Source organism: Saccopteryx leptura, chromosome 1 (genome assembly GCF_036850995.1).
Source record: "Saccopteryx leptura isolate mSacLep1 chromosome 1, mSacLep1_pri_phased_curated, whole genome shotgun sequence".
Lineage (NCBI taxonomy): Eukaryota > Metazoa > Chordata > Mammalia > Chiroptera > Emballonuridae > Saccopteryx > Saccopteryx leptura.
In genome coordinates this window covers 99563005-99580373 of record NC_089503.1, presented here as the reverse complement: position 1 = coordinate 99580373, position 17369 = coordinate 99563005, and the positions used below count along the sequence as shown (strand labels likewise).

General features: G+C 45.6%; 1 protein-coding gene across 2 annotated transcripts in view; it reads right to left on the bottom strand.

Moving 5' to 3' along the window:
• Positions 1 to 16166, bottom strand: part of FXYD6 (FXYD domain containing ion transport regulator 6) — a 44136-nt gene extending 27970 nt beyond the window's left edge. For both annotated transcript variants that reach the window (XM_066372511.1, XM_066372513.1), the window contains exon 1: positions 16042 to 16166. The gene's annotated coding sequence lies outside the window, so the exon portion shown is untranslated. The remainder of the gene's footprint in view (positions 1 to 16041) is intronic.
• Between the last annotated feature and the right edge of the window lie 1203 nt (positions 16167 to 17369).

Here is a 17369-nt window from a genome sequence, read left to right as displayed (position 1 = left end):
GGTTCCCTCTTTTTTTTTTCTCTCTCTCTCTTTCTTTTCTCCCTCTATATTAGTTTCTTCCTTTCTCCTTTACATCTCCTCTCATTCAAACCTCAATAACAAACAAACTATCTTATCTGGGACTCAAACTTATGTTTGTGGCATTTTGGGGGGTTTTTACTTCACCTTTTTAACTCACTAGCAGTGCTCCCATCCCTGGCTCTCCATTTTATCTAGTTCTTGTTCCACTAAATACAATAGTAATTTTTTAATTTGTCCCCCCATTTTTCTGTTTTCCTCTTATTCCTCTCATCATAACTCTTAGACAACCAACACCTAAAAGCAAATCATTTTATCCTTGACCCAAATTTTTTCCTTATTTGCTTTTTGTGGGTCCATACCCTCTTTTTTTTTTCTTTTTTCTTTTTCTTTTTTTTTTTGCCCCTTTATTACTTTTCCCCAATTCAGGCCCTCCATCACAGGCATTGTTTGTTATAATTCACAGTTCACCACAAGATTTTCTCAAGAAAGAGGGGAGAGGAGAGGAGAGGAAAAAAGGAGGGGGGAAATAATTTCCTTTTTTTAAAATTTTTATTTTATTTTATTTTTCTTTATTTCATTATTAATTTTTTTTAAAAAAAAAACAACTCTTTTTGATTTTTTATTTTTTTATTATCTTTTTTATTTTTTTTTAACTTTTTATTCTTTATTAAACCTCATTAATACTATCAACAAAACCACCCTCAGATGCCATAAAGGAAGAGAAAATTGAATATCATGGATACAAAAGAAAGAGAGGTAACACAGCTAGATGAGGAAAAATCTATGGAGAAAAAATTTAATATATGGAAACCTTGGAGCTAAATGACAGAGAATTCAAGATAGAAATCCTAAAAATCCTCCGAGATATACAAGAAAACACAGAAAGGCAATTTAGGGAGCTCAGAAAACAACTCAATGAACACAAAGAATATATGTCCAAGGAAATTGAAACTATAAAAACAAATCAAACAGAGATGAAAAACTCAATTCACGAGCTGAAAAACGAAGTAACAAGCTTAGCTAATAGAACAGGTCAGATAGAAGAGAGGATTAGTGAAACAGAAGACAAGCAACTTGAGGCACAACAGAGAGAAGAGATTAAAAAATTTTAAAAAATGAGGTAGCCCTACAAGAATTATCTGACTCCATCAAAAAGAATAACATAAGAATAATAGGTATATCAGAGGGAGAAGAGAGAGAAAATAAAATGGAGAACATACTCAAACAAATAATAGATGAGAACTTCCCAAGCCTGTGGAAAGAACTAAAGCCTCAAGTTCAAGAAGCAAACAGAACTCCGAGTTTTCTTAACCCCAACAAACCTACTCCAAGGCATATCATAATGAAATTGACACAAACCAACAGCAAAGAAAAAATTCTCAAGGCAGCCAGGGAAAAGAAGAATACAACATATAAAGGAAAGCCCATTAGATTATCATCAGATTTCTCAGCAGAAACTCTACAAGCTAGAAGAGAGTGGATCCCAATATTTAAAGTCCTGAAAGAGAGGAACTTTCAGCCACGAATACTATACCCATCAAAGCTATCTTTCAAATATGAAGGAGAAATAAAAACATTCACAGACACAGAAAAGATGAGGGAATTTATCATCAGAAAACCCCCACTCCAGGAATTACTAAAGGGGGTTCTCCAATCAGATACAAAGAACAAAAAAAAAACAGAGCCACAAGTAAAAGCTCCAAGAACACAATAAAACCAAATTTAAACTGTGACAACAAAAAGAAAGAGGGGGAGAAGATGGAGATTAACAGTAGCAAAGGACGATGGAGTGCAAAAGTACTCACAAAATAGTTCGCTACAATGAACAGGGTAGGGACCCTTTTCATTACTCAAAGGTAACCACCATTGAAAAAACCACCACAGAAGCACATGAGATAAAAAAGATAGCAACAGAGGAAAGATGTATGGAATACAACCAAATAAAAACAAAAGATAGAAAAACGAAAGAGAAGGATCAAACAAGACACAAAACTAACAGAAAGCAAGATATAAAATGGCAATAGGGAACTCACAAGTATCAATAATTACACTAAATGTAAACGGATTAAACTCACCAATAAAAAGGCACAGAGTAGCAGAATGGATTAAAAAAGAAAATCCAACTGTATGCTGCCTACAGGAAACTCATCTAAGTAACAAGGATAAAAACAAATTCAAAGTGAAAGGCTGGAAAACAATACTCCAAGCAAATAACATCCAAAAAAAAGCAGGTGTAGCAATACTCATATTGGATAATGCTGACTACAAGACAGGAAAAGTACTCAAGAGACAAAAATGGCCATTTCATAATGGCTAAGGGGACACTGAATCAAGAAGACATAACAATTCTTAATATATAAGCACCAAACCAAGGAGCACCAAAATATATAAGACAGCTACTTATTGATCTTAAAACAAAAACTGACAAAAATACAATCATACTTGGAGACCTCAATACACCGCTGACGGCTCTAGATCGGTCATCCAAACAGAGAATCAACAAAGACATAGTGGCCTTAAACAAAACACTAGAGCACCTGGATATGATAGACATCTACAGGACATTTCATCCCAAAGTGACTGAGTATACATTTTTCTCCAGTGTACATGGATCATTCTCAAGAATTGACCATATGTTGGGCCACAAAAACAACATCAGCAAATTCAGAAAAATTGAAGCTGTACCAAGCATATTTTCTGATCATAAAGCCTTGAAACTAGAATTCAACTGCAAAAAAGAGGAAAAAAATCCCACAAAAATGTGGAAACTAAACAACATACTTTTAAAAAATGAATGGGTCAAAGAAGAAATAAGTGCAGAGATCAAAAGATATATACAGACTAATGAAAATGACAATACGACATATCAGAACCTATGGGATGCAGCAAAAGCAGTGATAAGAGGGAAGTTCATATCACTTCAGGCATATATGAACAAACAAGAGAGAGCCCAAGTGAACCACTTAACTTCCCACCTTAAGGAACTAGAAAAAGAAGAACAAAGAAAACCCAAAACCAGCCGAAGAAAGGAGATAATAAAAATCAGAGCAGAAATAAATGAATTAGAGAACAGAAAAACTATAGAAAAAATTAATAGAACAAGGAGCTGGTTCTTTGAAAAGATCAACAAAATTGACAAACCCTTGGCAAGACTTACCAAGGAAAAAAGAGAAAGAACTCATATAAACAAAATCCAAAATGAAAGAGGAGAAATCACCACGGACACCGTAGATATACAAAGAATTATTGTAGAATACTATGAAAAACTATATGCCACTAAATTCAACAACCTAGAAGAAATGGATAAATTGCTAGAACAATACAACCTTTCTAGACTGAGTCAAGAAGAAGCAGAAAGCTTAAACAGACCTATCAGTAGAGAAGAAATAGAAAAAACCATTAAAAACCTCCCCAAAAATAAAAGTCCAGGCCCTGACGGCTATACCAGTGAATTTTACCAAACATTCAAAGAAGACTTGGTTCCTATTCTACTCAAAGTCTTCCAAAAAATTGAAGAAGAAGCAATACTTCCAAACACATTTTATGAGGCCAACATAACCCTCATACCAAAACCAGGCAAGGATGGCACACAAAAAGAAAAGTACAGACCAATATCTCTAATGAATACAGATGCTAAAATACTAAACAAAATACTAGCAAATCGAATACAACAACATATTAAAAAAATAATACATCATGATCAAGTGGGATTCATCCCAGAATCTCAAGGATGGTTCAACATACGTAAAACTGTTAATGTAATACACCATATCAACAAAACAAAGAACAAAAACCACATGATCTTATCAATAGACGCAGAAAAGGCTTTCGATAAAATACAACACAATTTTATGTTTAAGACTCTCAACAAAATGGGTATAGAAGGAAAATATCTCAACATGATAAAGGCCATATATGATAAACCATCAGCTAACATCATATTAAATGGCACTAAACTGAAGGCTTTCCCCCTTAAATCAGGAACAAGACAGGGTTGTCCACTCTCTCCACTCTTATTTAATGTGGTAGTAGAGGTTCTAGCCAGAGCAATCAGACAAGACAAAGAAATAAAAGGCATCCATATCGGAAAAGAAGAAGTAAAGGTATCACTTTTTGCAGATGATATGATCCTATACATCGAAAACCCCAAAGAATCCACAAAAAGACTACTAGAAACAATAAGCCAATACAGTAAGGTCGCAGGATACAAAATTAACATACAGAAGTCAATAGCCTTTCTATATGCCAACAATGAAACAATTGAGAACGAACTCAAAAGAATAATCCCCTTCACGATTGCAACAAAAAAAAATAAAATACTTAGGAATAAACATAACAAAGAATGTAAAGGACTTATATAATGAAAACTATAAACCATTCTTAAGGGAAATCGAAAAAGATATAATGAGATGGAAGAATATACCTTGTTCTTGGCTAGGAAGAATAAATATAATCAAGATGGCTATATTACCCAAAGCAATATACAAATTTAATGCAATTCCCATCAAACTTCCAATGACGTTTTTTAAAGAAATAGAGCAAAAAATCATCAGATTTATATGGAACTATAAAAAAACCCGAATAGCCAAAGCAATCCTAAAGAAAAAGAATGAAGCTGGGGGGCATTACAATACCTGACTTCAAACTCTATTATAGGGCCACGACAATCAAAACAGCATGGTATTGGCAGAAAAATAGACACTCAGACCAATGGAACAGAATAGAAAGTCCAGAAATAAAACCACATATATATAGTCAAATAATTTTTGATAAAGGGGCCAACAACACACAATGGAGAAAAGAAAGCCTCTTCAATAAATGGTGCTGGGAAAACTGGAAAGCCACATGCAAAAGAATGAAACTGGACTACAGTCTCTCCCCCTGTACAAAAATTAACTCAAAATGGATCAAAGATCTAAACATAAGACCTGAAACAATTAAGTACATAGAAGAAGACATAGGTACTCAACTCATGGACCTGGGTTTTAAAGAGCATTTTATGAATTTGACTCCACAGGCAAGAGAAGTGAAGGCAAAAATTAAAAAACTTCAGACTAAGAAGTTTTTGCTCAGCAAGAGAAACTGATAACAAAATAAACAGAAAGCCAACTAAATGGGAAATGATATTTTCAAACAACAGCTCAGATAAGGGCCTAATATCCAAAATATACAAAGAACTCATAAAACTCAACAACAAACAAACAAACAATCCAATAAAAAAATGGGAAGAGGATATGAACAGACACTTCTCCCAGGAAGAAATACAAATGGTCAACAGATATATGAAAAGATGCTCATCTTCTTTAGCTATTAGAGAAATGCAAATCAAAACGGCAATGAGATACCACCTCACACCTGTTCGATTAGCTGTTATTAGCAAGTCAGGTAACAGCAAATGTTGGAGAGGCTGTGGAGAAAAAGGAACCCTCATACACTGTTGGTGGGAATGTAAAGTAGTACAACCATTATGGAAGAAAGTATGGTGGTTCCTCAAAAAACTGAAAATAGAACTACCTTATGACCCAGCAATCCCTCTACTGGGTATATATCCCAAAAACTCAGAAACATTGATACGTAAAGACACATGCAGCCCCATGTTTATTGCAGCATTGTTCACAGTGGCCAGGACATGGAAACAACCAAAAAGCCCATCAATAGATGACTGGATAAAGAAGATGTGGCACATATACACTATGGAATACTACTCAGCCATAAGAAATGATGACATCGGAACATTTACAGCAAAATGGTGGGATCTTGATAACATGATACGAAGCGAAATAAGTAAATCAGAAAAAAACAGGAACTGTATTATTCCATACGTAGGTGGGACATAATAGTGAAACTAAGAGACATTTATAAGAGTGTGGTGGTTACGGGGGGGAGGGGGGAATGGGAGAGGGTTAGGGGGTGGGGAGGGGCACAAAGAAAACAAGATAGAAGGTGACAGAGGACAATCTGACTTTGGGTGGTGGGTATGCAACATAATTGAACGACAAGATAACCTGGACTTGTTATCTTTGAATATATGTATCCTGATTTATTGATGTCACCCCATTAAAAAAATAAAATTATATAAAAAAATAAAAATAAAAAAAAAACTGCAATGAGATACCACCTCACACCTGTTCGATTAGCTATTATTAGCAAGACAGGTAATAGCAAATGTTGGAGAGGCTGTAGAGAAAAAGGAACCCTCATCCACTGTTGGTGGGAATGTAAAGTAGTACAACCATTATGGAAGAAAGTATGGTGGTTCCTCAAAAAACTGAAAATAGAACTACCTTATGACCCAGCAATCCCTCTACTGGGGATATACCCCAAAAACTCAGAAACATTGATACGTAAAGACACATGCAGCCCCATGTTTATTGCAGCATTGTTCACAGTGGCCAGGACATGGAAACAACCAAAAAGCCCGTCAATAGATGACTGGATAAAGAAGATGTGGCACATATACACTATGGAATACTACTCAGCCATAAGAAATGATGACATCGGATCATTTACAGCAAAATGGTGGGATCTTGATAATATGATACGAAGCGAAATAAGTAAATCAGAAAAAACCAGGAACTGCATTATTCCATACGTAGGTGGGACATAAAAGTGAAACTAAGAGACATTGATAAGAGTGTGGTGGTTGGGGGGGGGGAGGGGGGAAAGGGAGAGGCACAAAGAAAACTAGATAGAAGGTGACAGAGGACAATCTGACTTTGGGTGGTGGGTATGCAATATAATTGAATGACAAGATAACCTGGACTTGTTATCTTTGAATATATGTATCCTGATTTATTGATGTCACCCCATTAAAAAAATAAATTAAAAAAAAAATAATAATAATAATAATTCCATTAAAAACAAAAACAGTCCCCCTACTTCAACCTATTGCCTTCCTGGAAAACAGTGTGAAGCCCTGTGCCCTGTTCACAGGAATGCTTCTGTGATTCAGAAGCAAGGAGTCAAAGCCAGAAAAAGCTTTTATTTTATTTTATATTTATTAATTGTTTGTTTGGGTTTTTTTGTATTTTTCTGAAGCTGGAAACGGGGAGAGACAGTCAGACAGACTCCTGCATGGGCCCCACCAGGATCCACCAGGCACACCCACCAGGGGCGACGCTCTGCCCCTCCAGGGCATCGCTCTGTTGCGACCAGAGCCACCCTAGCGCCTGGGGCAGAGGCCAAGGAGCCATCCCCAGCGCCCGGGGCCATCTTTGCTCCAGTGGAGCCTGGGCTGTGGGAGGGGAAGAGAGAGGCAGAGAGGAAGGAGAGGGGGAGGGGTGGAGAAGCAGATGGGCGCTTCTCCTGTGTGCCCTGGCCAGGAATCGAACCCGGGACTTCTGCACGCCAGGCCGACGCTCTACCACTGAGCCAAACGGCCAGGGCCTATTAATTGATTTTAGTAAGAGAGGAAGGGACAGAGGGAGAGAGAGAGAAATAGGGTCCATTCCTGTATGTGCCCTGACTAGGGAACTGGGCATCAAATTGGTAACCTCTGAGCTTTGGGACAATGCTCTAACCCAATGGTCAGCAAACCGCAGCTCCCGAGCCACATGCGGCTCTGTGGCCCCTTGAGTGTGGCTCTTCCACAGAATACCACATGCGGGCGCTACCTCGATAAGGAATGTACCTACCTATATAATTTAAGTTTAAAAACTTTGGCTCTCAAAAGAAATTTCAATCGTTGTGCTGTTGATATTTGGCTCTGTTGACTAATGAGTTTGCCGACCACTGCTCTAACCAACCAAGCTGCTGGGCCAGGGCCAGAAAAGGCCGTTTCGTTTTGTTTTGTTTTGTTTTGTTTTGTGAGAAAGAGACATGAAGGAGAGATGATGAGAAGCATCACTTTAGTTGTACTGATTGCTTTTCATATGTACCTTGGGGAGAGGGGATCAAGACAAGTGAGTGACCCCTGCTCAAGCCAGTGACCATAGGATCACATCCATGATCCTGCACTCAAACCAGTAACCTCAAGATTCTGAACCTGGATCTCAGTGTCCCAGGTCAAGGCTCTATCCACTGAGCCACCACTGGTCAGGTCAGAAAAGGCTTTTAAAGTTGCTTTTTAAACAAGTGTTTTGGGCCTGACTAGGTGGTAGCACAGTGGATAGAGCATCGGACTGGGACACAAAGACCCAGATTCGAAACTCTGAGGTCACTGGCTTGAGCATGGGGTCACTGGTTTGAGCGTGGAATCATAGACAAGATCTAGAGGTCACCAGCTTGAAGCCCAAGGTCTCTGGATTGAGCAAGGGGTTCTTTGCTCTGCTGTAGCCCCCCCCCCCCACCCAGTCAAGGCACATATGAGAGACCAATCAATGAGCAACTAAGGTGCCACAATGAAGAATTTATGCTTCTCATCTCTCTCCCTTCTGACCTGTCTGTCCCTCTCTCTCTGTCTCTCTGTCTGTGTCACACACACACAGAAAAAAAAAAAACAACAACAAGTGCTTTGGGGCCAAACAGAGGTCACAGAGAGATCTCTGCTTTCCAGAGAAAAATGCAATTTGTTCCTTAGATTTGCATTTCAAATGTTCACTAAATAAAATAAACAATTAAAAACTTAGGGCTAATGAGGTAACAGAACACAAGGCCTGAGACTGAGGAGAGAGCAGGGGTGACGGGAGGTGATGGGACTCACAATGGTACTCACAGTGGATGGACACTTGACTGAATTCCCCACACCACCTGGCGGCTGCTAGACAGCGAAGGGGCAGGCAGGGTGCCTCGGCCCAGACCTGCACTGTTACTGACACCTGCCAGGGCGGTCCCTTCCCACTGGGCCCTCTCCCGTTGCTGAGGCTGCCCCACCATCCTTCACTCAGGAAGGGAGGCACAGACCCCACCCAGCCTGGCTGCACGGGGGCAGTGGGAGGGACAAAACTCCCTTGTTACACAGCAGAGGACTTATTTTTTTGACCAGGAGGTACCTCTACCTTTAATACAGAGTGACTTTGCAAGAAGAGAAACACAATCAGAGGAAGCAAATGACTGACCATGAAAAGAAACAAGTCCCCTTCCTTAGAAAGGTAAACAAGAATTCACAAGTCACACAGTCTCCCTGGAGACCCCACACTCGAGTGGGCACAGCACTTGCCTCCACCCCACCATCACTGCTGACTCCCCAGCCACTATCCCGTGGGCTTCTCATAACAGCCCTCAGCGGCAGGAGCACAGAGCAATATTGTGCGGCCAACTCCAGCCCAGGCCAATGACACAAGTTGCCCAGAATGAGTCAGGGAGCAGGACCCTGGCTGCTGGCTGCTGTCTGCTGGCACAGAGGCCAGGCCCCTGCCCACAAGGGGATCTCAGTCCAGTTCCAGGGAGTCTGGTTGGAGCAGACTCCCTGGAGTCAGCGGGGAGCATTGCACAGAAGCCCCAGGCCAGAGTCCAAGCAGGCTGAGCGGGCATGAGCGAGTCGGGCCAGGAATGGGATTACCTCCTCCACAGGTCTGTTAACAAAAGGCCATTCAAGAGAGGCCAGATAGGCAGTCCCAGTGACAAAAACAGAAAGAGCAGCTGCCAGCGCCAGACCCATCCACCCTACCCTACCCACAACCATACATACCACAGGAACTAGGAGACTTAGCTGGCCCCTTACACAACCTCTACCCAATGGCCCACCTCCTTGCAATCACAGCTCTGACCTCTGTGGTTGAGCCTGCAGAGTACTTTGCATATATTCACACTGTCTTGCTTGGGGATGGGGGTGGCATGGGGATGAATCCTGACCCGTGGGGCCTGCTACCTAGAAATCTGTCCTCCCCCTGGGTGGTGGGAGGGTTTGCCCGACCTATTCTATCTATACTTCGGAAGACACACTGTCCCCTCCCTCCTGACACATGCCATTATTTCCCCTATTCCCACACAGCCAAGGCCCACACCACTTTACATGTACTGCATCACGAGTTTGTGTGTCTGTCTCCCCCATCAGACCATGATTTCCTAGGAGGCAGAGACACATTCTAGGCAAGTCAGAATCTCTAGGACTTAGCATAGTAGCTGCTCAATACAGTAAATGGTGACTGACTGAACAGGTGCTTCAGCATCATTATCCCTTTAAATCATAATGCAATCTAAGCTCAGAACAACCTAAGGATTTGGATCAAATATCTAAGGCAGGGGTCCCCAAACTTTTTACACAGGGGGCCAGTTCACTGTCCCTCAGACCGTTGGAGGGCCGGACTATAAAAAAAACTATGAACAAATTCCTATGCACACTGCACATATCTTATTTTAAAGTAAAAAAACAAAACGGGAACAAATACAATATTTAAAATAAAGAACAAGTAAATTTAAATCAACAAACTGACCAGTATTTCAATGGGAACTATGCTCCTCTCACTGACCACCAATGAAAGAGGTACCCTTCCAGAAGTGCGGCGGGGGCCGGATAAATGGCCTCAGGGGGCCGCATGTGGCCCGCGGGCTGTAGTTTGGGGACCCCTGATCTAAGGAATGTTAGAACTGTCACAATGCCCTCATCCCCCACGTCCTCACTCTGCTCACAGCCAGGTCACAGTCAAATCCCAATCCAGAATGCCGTGATGAATCAGTTCCCTCCATTGACTTCAGCCTTTTAAGCATCCCAGACCTAGGCTGGAGTCAATTCTTAGTTTTAGACTCTACTGAAAGAACTGGGCATGGGAACAAAGAAATCTACACCTTAAAATGTGTAGTATGAACCTGGGTAAGAGTGACATGCGGAAGACAGCGCTGAAGGACAAGTGGGTTTTCAATATCTACTGGTGAGCAAGGACTTTTCCCCACTTATGTTCAACTCACACATGCTCACTGGGCTTTCTCCATGTGCGAACACCAAGCCAGGCACTGTCTAGGGAGTAGGGGATGAGCTGACTTTGCTGTTGAAGAGGTGAGTGGGGAGGGAGAAGGGGTGAGGAGACGTGGACATAAGCAACATAAAATGAAAGCACTGTGGGCCATAGAGCTTTCAGGGGCCCAGAGAACAGAAAAGCATGTCTGTTTCCCAGGAATTAGGAAAAGCTATTTGAAAGAATGAGCAGTTGAGAGGCATCTCAAAGGATATTATAACCACAACAGAATGTCATTCTAATAACAATGTCATTGCTATCATTATCATCATAGCAGCTAATATCTACTGAGTGTTTGCCACATGCTAGGCAGCTTGCAAAGCATTCTATAATGCTCCCCCCTGCTCAATGCTCATGCTTATTTGACAGATAAGAAACAGTCTTAGAAAAGTTAAGAAAACTAGCAAGTTTTGTAATTACCCAGATCAGAGCCCAAGTGTGTACATCACCAAAGGCCACCACCACCCAGTCAGCAGGCTGGAGGGAGAGAGCTCATTCCAGATGGGGCCTGAGCACAGGCAGAGGGGAGGACATGCAGACTGGATGACACCAGAGAAGGTGCCTAGTGTGTAGCTATAGCCAGGTCACAGAGGGCCAAGAGTGCCCGAGCCAGGCACCTGTCCTAGTGAATAAGCAACGGAGAGCCACAGAGATCTGACACAACGGGACCCAGCCAGCCCAGGGACCCAACCAGCCCATGGGTGGGAAGATGGATTGGGATCGAGCAAGTAGATGGGAACAGTCCATCACAATGGTCGGGCTGAAAAACTACGGCTAGGTGAGGTATGAGGGTGTGTGAGAACCTGTGAGCATGCGCCCATCTGTGTGTTCAGTCTGCTAGATTATGTATGTGTGTGCAAGTGTGAGTGTGCACTGAGTGAGGGTGGGGGACCTTGCTGTTGATGAAGAAGGTTGCAGAGCCTTCCTCGTGGGAAGTGGGGTCAGGTAAGCAGGGGGAAGGAGGAAGGGACTGGACAAATTTCAGTAACTGGTCTATTTGAGCAGGAGGGCTCTGGTGAGTGAGAAACCATCATCTCACAGTTCTTTTGGGCTCACAGAACTGGCATACCAGAGGGACTCAACATTTGTTAAAATGGCCTATGAATGAATTTAAGATCTTGGCCTCAGGTCTCTTCTGAGGCCTGGCTTTGCCCCTCTGCTGCGTGAGGGTCAGTCATTCCAGCTGGACCCTCTCTCATCCCTGCCCCCTCCACCCCGACCAGATCTTCTGAGCTGGGGCAGCCACATCCCTGGGCCTCGTGCCCCTTTGCCTATCTTTCTAATGAACTCCAAGCCAATTTCATACTTTCCCAGGTCAAGTTTTCCCCTGCACCCTCCTATTCCAAAGCAAAGATGCTGCCAAAATGGCCCCAAGCTTTTGTCTGCGCTGGAGAGATACTGCTTCTCATCAGGGGCAGAGAGAACTGACCAGCACCTCCTGTCCCACTCTCGAGCTGGCCAAAGGTTCTCCCTTCGGAGGATTTCACAGACCCACCAAAGGATGGGCCTGTGTCCCATCCTCCCCAGAGGAGGCTTCTTTCAAGACTCGACTGAGTCTCAGCCTTCATCCTGGTGGAACAGACCACGTGGACCAGTGTCCAGGAGGAGCCGGTCCTGCAGCCCAAGAGCAGAATACTTGGTGTCAGTTTCCTGGGCACTTGGGTGTAAAGGGAGGCTTCCTCCGGAGTCAACAGAGACCAACCCCTTTCCTGCTCAGCTGCAACCCTGTTTTACAAAATAATGATTATAATTAGAAAACTAAAGAGAAAAGGGATCTCTTTCAGACTGCATAATCTTACAAAAATTTAGAGGAAAAAATGCTTTTTAATCATGGAATCTAAATCCCCTCCGGGAAAAAAACCATGGCAGTATGGATAGTCGAGGAAACAGATGCAGAAATTGAGGTCTAAAGTCTTGAAGGCTTTCAATTGCTTAAGATCCTTCTAAGCAATTTCTGGCAAAGGCCCAGTTTGCATCCAAAAGAATATCTGTGAAATAAATGCAGTTACCCTCGGGGCAAAGGCTGGGTGGTTGCCTCCACGCTCATAGCCTTTATGCTATAGGCTCTGCCTCCTGGGGCTGGGGCTGTCATGACTATTTTATATCCTCCAGGGCACTCGGGCAGACGCAGGTGGGTGATTTGTTAGACAGTGAGTCCTGGGGGCTCACTGGCACAGTCTGCCTGCCATCCAGATGGCAGCCACCTAAATCCAACAGGGCTCCAGGTCTGGTAGGTGAGTGTGTGCTCTGATTTATGAGCGATGTAGATGGTCTGGCTCACCTAAGGCTATGGGAGTTTCCAGGATCTAGGGAACCATTCCTTTTTGCCACACCCTCCAAGAAAAAATAATAAAGCAGGGTCCCCACCCACTAGGGAACCCACAATTTAGAAGGGACATACCAGTCCCCAGAGGATTGTTGTGAGAAAGGAAGGCAAGAGATGTGAGACAAAGAATGTGAGGTCACAAATCCTGGTGGAAGAGTCAGAAGGCCCCAGTCACTAGTGCAGAGATCGGGAACCTATGGCTCGCGAGCCAGATGTGGCTCTTTTGATGGCTGCATCTGGCTCACAGACAAATCTTTACTAAAAAAATAATAACGTTAAAAATATAAAACATTCTCATGTATTACAATCCATTCATTTCCTACCACTCATGTTCATGGTTGTGGGTGGCTGGAGCCAATCACAGCTGTCCTCCGGGACAATACCAAATTTTAATTGGATAATGCGTAATGTACTCAGGTCGTTGTATGGCTCACACGGAATTACATTTTAAAGTATGTGGCGTTCATGGCTCTCTCAGCCAAAAAGGTTCCCGACCCCTGCACTAGTGGGTGTGTGAGCCTCAATTTCCCATCTGAGCCTCAGTTTCCCCATATACACGATGTCCTGACTGGATGTTTCCTCAAGGCCCTTTCTGGATCTTAAAAATGTAGGATTCTAAGGTCAGGGACTGTGTCTTACTCCTCACCTTCATGTCTGCAGCAACAAATACATAATAGGTACTTAAACCAGTTCACTGAATGACTGAATTGAATGGGCCCTCAGTCAGACCAAAGATCTCAAGGAGGCCAGGAAAAAAACTCTGGCCTTCAGCGCTCCCACCTGATCATCACAGAATCCACAGGTCTTTGAAAAGCCCTGCAATCCTGGAGCCCTTTAAAAACTTGCTTCCTCTCTTAGCTGTGGCTGGAGGAGCCAAACAGGAAAAAGGGCCTGGGGAAAGAGGGGGAACTGGCCCCCACACAGGAGGTTGCCTTCTTGCACTTTGTGAACTCCCCTGGCTCCTCTCCTTCCTGCTCTTTCTGGCTCCCCTCCCCTTCCAGGCCCTCTTTCTCCCTTTGTCTCCTCTCCCAGCCCATCCCTGTTCTCCTTGGCTCTCCTTGAACAGTCCTCTTCGCTGCTTCCTTTGTGGAGGCTCAGAGCCTCTGCTGGTCCCAGGTTGCCTGATCCACCGTTACGCAGGAAGACTCTGGGGCTGAGGAGACTCCTAGGACAGTCCTGGAGCAGAGCCTCGAGCTTTCTGGGGGTGGAGGTGAGGGTGGGGCATGGAGAAAGCAGTAGAGGAGAGACCAGCCTCTTGGGTCTAGCACCAGGAGAGGGGCTCCCCTGAGGGGGATCTGAAGTGCATCTCTCTCTATCCTCCTCTCAGGGTTCCTGGGGAAATGTTTCCCTCTGGGCCTCCTGAGCCTTCCCCTACACACCAAGACAGGAAATGTCCTATCTCTCAGCTGAGATTTATTTAGAAATACTGCGTGTGTGTGTTGTGTGTTGTGTGTGTGTGTGTGTGTGTGCGCGTGCACGCGAGCTTGCGTGCGCTTGCATGCAGGGTGTATGGGTAGCACTGTGCCTGGTATGCTGTGGTGAGATTTACATATGGTATATCTGGTATGCATGAGTGGGGGGGTGTAGTATGATGTGTATGTTTTTGTGTTTGGATGTTTGGGATCTGTGATGTGTAATGTGGGGGGATGAGTGGAGTGGGTGAATGGCCGTGTCAGTTTGGGTGGGAACTAGCTATGCAGGGTGCCCTACCCAGAGAAGCTAGGGGTAACCAGTATTTAGGTAGCCATGTTGGGGGGAGGGGGAAGATATGAAGCTGAAGAATGGGCAGGAAAAGGAGGGAGGCAGAGAATTAAAGAGGAGTTTCCATGGCAACTACCAGGCAGGTCACATGCAAAAGGCTAAGTTGCGGGGAACATATATACACATCCACACATACACAGTATGAGGGCATTAGGCCCCTAGAGTGAGGGTCCTTTAAGGGAGAACCAGCTGCCCACCAATCCATTTCCAAACCTGGAAAGCCAGCCCAGCCTGAGAGCACTGGTCAGGGAGACAAAGGAAGTGGAGACAGAGGCCACAGGGTGGGAGAAGCCTTGGCAGCATCAGCCCCCACGTCTGGAGGGTGGCCAAAGGGGTCTGGGCAGCACCATTATTCCAGCACAGCTGCTCCCTGCTCCCCCCCTCGGGTGCTTTTTCCACCAGCCACCACTTGTAAGAGCCAGAAGCAAGCTCCAAGAGCCGCGAGCTGCTCTTCCAACTCTCCATGGAAGCTCCGCGAGACACAATGGGGGAGGTTCTGCCAGGGTCAGCCCTGCCAAAAAGGGGCTGGGCAGGAGGAAAGAAGGGAATGGGGAAGGTGGGTCTGGGCCCCCTAGAAAACATCGGGACAGGATAAACAAGGAGGTAAAAACTGATGCAGACGTTCTCTTGAATCTCCTGCCCTGGAACCCCAGCCCTCCCTTACCACCCCCCAACGCCCTGCCACTCCCCAAACCGGCACGTCCCATTTTGTACTGCTCGTGTGTCCACACTCACATCCAGCCACCTCCCCAAGCTCTGCTCGGGTGTCCACAGCTTCCCAATAGCAAGGAGAGAACTCCCCCTGGATAAAGGTGGTGCAGCCCTTTCCCCATCTAAAAGCTAAAGCCCCCAAGCTCCAGGCAGCAGCGAGCGCTTTCCAGCCACTAGCTTCGCCCTCGCGGCCACAGCCGCCTTCCTTCCGACGCCCACCTCCCTGCACCCCCCGAGTTCTGCGGCCCCAGTGTCGGCTCCGGGGAAGACCGCTCGCCCCCGCGAAACCAGCAAACCCCGCAGCTCCCAGCGCCCGCGACCCAGCCCCACCCGCGCTTCTCCCTCTAGGAAGAAGAAGAACCCAACTTGGCCACCTCCGAGGCCACTTACCTGCACAGCGCTGTCCCCTCCGAGACGACTCAGAGGATGTGGCGAGTCCGGAGAGGCTGTGAGCCGCGGGCTTGGGGCAGGGCGGTGCGAAAGGCTTTCGCGGTTTCCCGCCTCCCCTCGGCGCTGGGCTGGGCTGGGCCGGCCGGGCTGGGCTGGGGGAGTAGCGCGTCCTGCGCGGGTGGGGACGGTGGGCGGGGCTTCGCGGGCTGCTCGGGAGACCGCCGCCTTGTCGCCCGCCGGGGATGTGGGGGCGCGCCCGTGAGGACCCCTGTAGCCCGCTGCCGGCCCGCCACCTTCCGCGAGCGGGAAGGGACCCTCTCAAAGGGCGGCCACCTCCGAGGAGCAACAAGAGCCTGCCGCCGAGGGGATGGGCCGGCGCCAGCGCAGATTTGCCTCCAGCTGCCGCCTTTTGATTTTACCTCCGGTGAGGGTGGGAAGGGAGCGAGACAGACACAATGACAGAGCTAGTGTCACTCTGAAATAGTAAACGGAGGGGAACGGGAAAAAATCAGATAAAATAACCCAGCACCAGACACAGCAACCCACGTTAACTGGAGCCTTGGCAGTTCAGGGACATGTGTAGCAAATGTGCACCATTCATGTGCACACGAAGGGTTGTGTCGCGCGCCCGCCCGTCGGCTCTGGTTGTAGTTGGCATTTCAGCTAGAGCCACGTGGGGTGCTGGGAGCGGGGCGCTCAACCCTAACCGCAGATTTACTGCCCAGAATCCTCCCCTTTTCAAGACCCCTCAACCTGGCCCTGCCAGGTGTGTGCTCCCTGTCCCCACTCTTCATGGTCCAAATTCAAGATGAGAAACTACATTTGAATATTTAAATTCTAGCCCTGCACAACTCAACCTGTGACTTTATCTAGAGCCTCAGAGAATGTTTGCTCCCAAATGAAAATAGCTACAAACCAGTGCCCTCCTGGGAGGCTTAGACTAGCCTCCGGAGTGAGTGCTCAGTGAGCCGGCTGTCACCTGGAGGAGCGAGTTTGTAGGAAGGGAAGAGGCCAGGCAGTGGCAGAAACCACAGAAACACAGCAAGGGCTGGCCACCCAGCTGGTAGCCAGGAGGACATGCTGCCTGCCATGAGGCTGCCCAGCCTGAGCCGAGATGGGGGTCAACAGGATGAGGGGTGCCTGGAATGTCCAAGCCTGGGAAGGACCCCAGCAACTTCATTATAAACTCCAAACCCTGGGAGGATGGGTACTGCTAGGAAGAGTCCCAGCCCTACCTCTAACACCTCAGCTTTGGGCCTCCATTTTCTCATTTGTGCAGTGAAGGAGATGGTCTAGTCCTGAGGCCCCTTCCAGATCGAACTCTACAT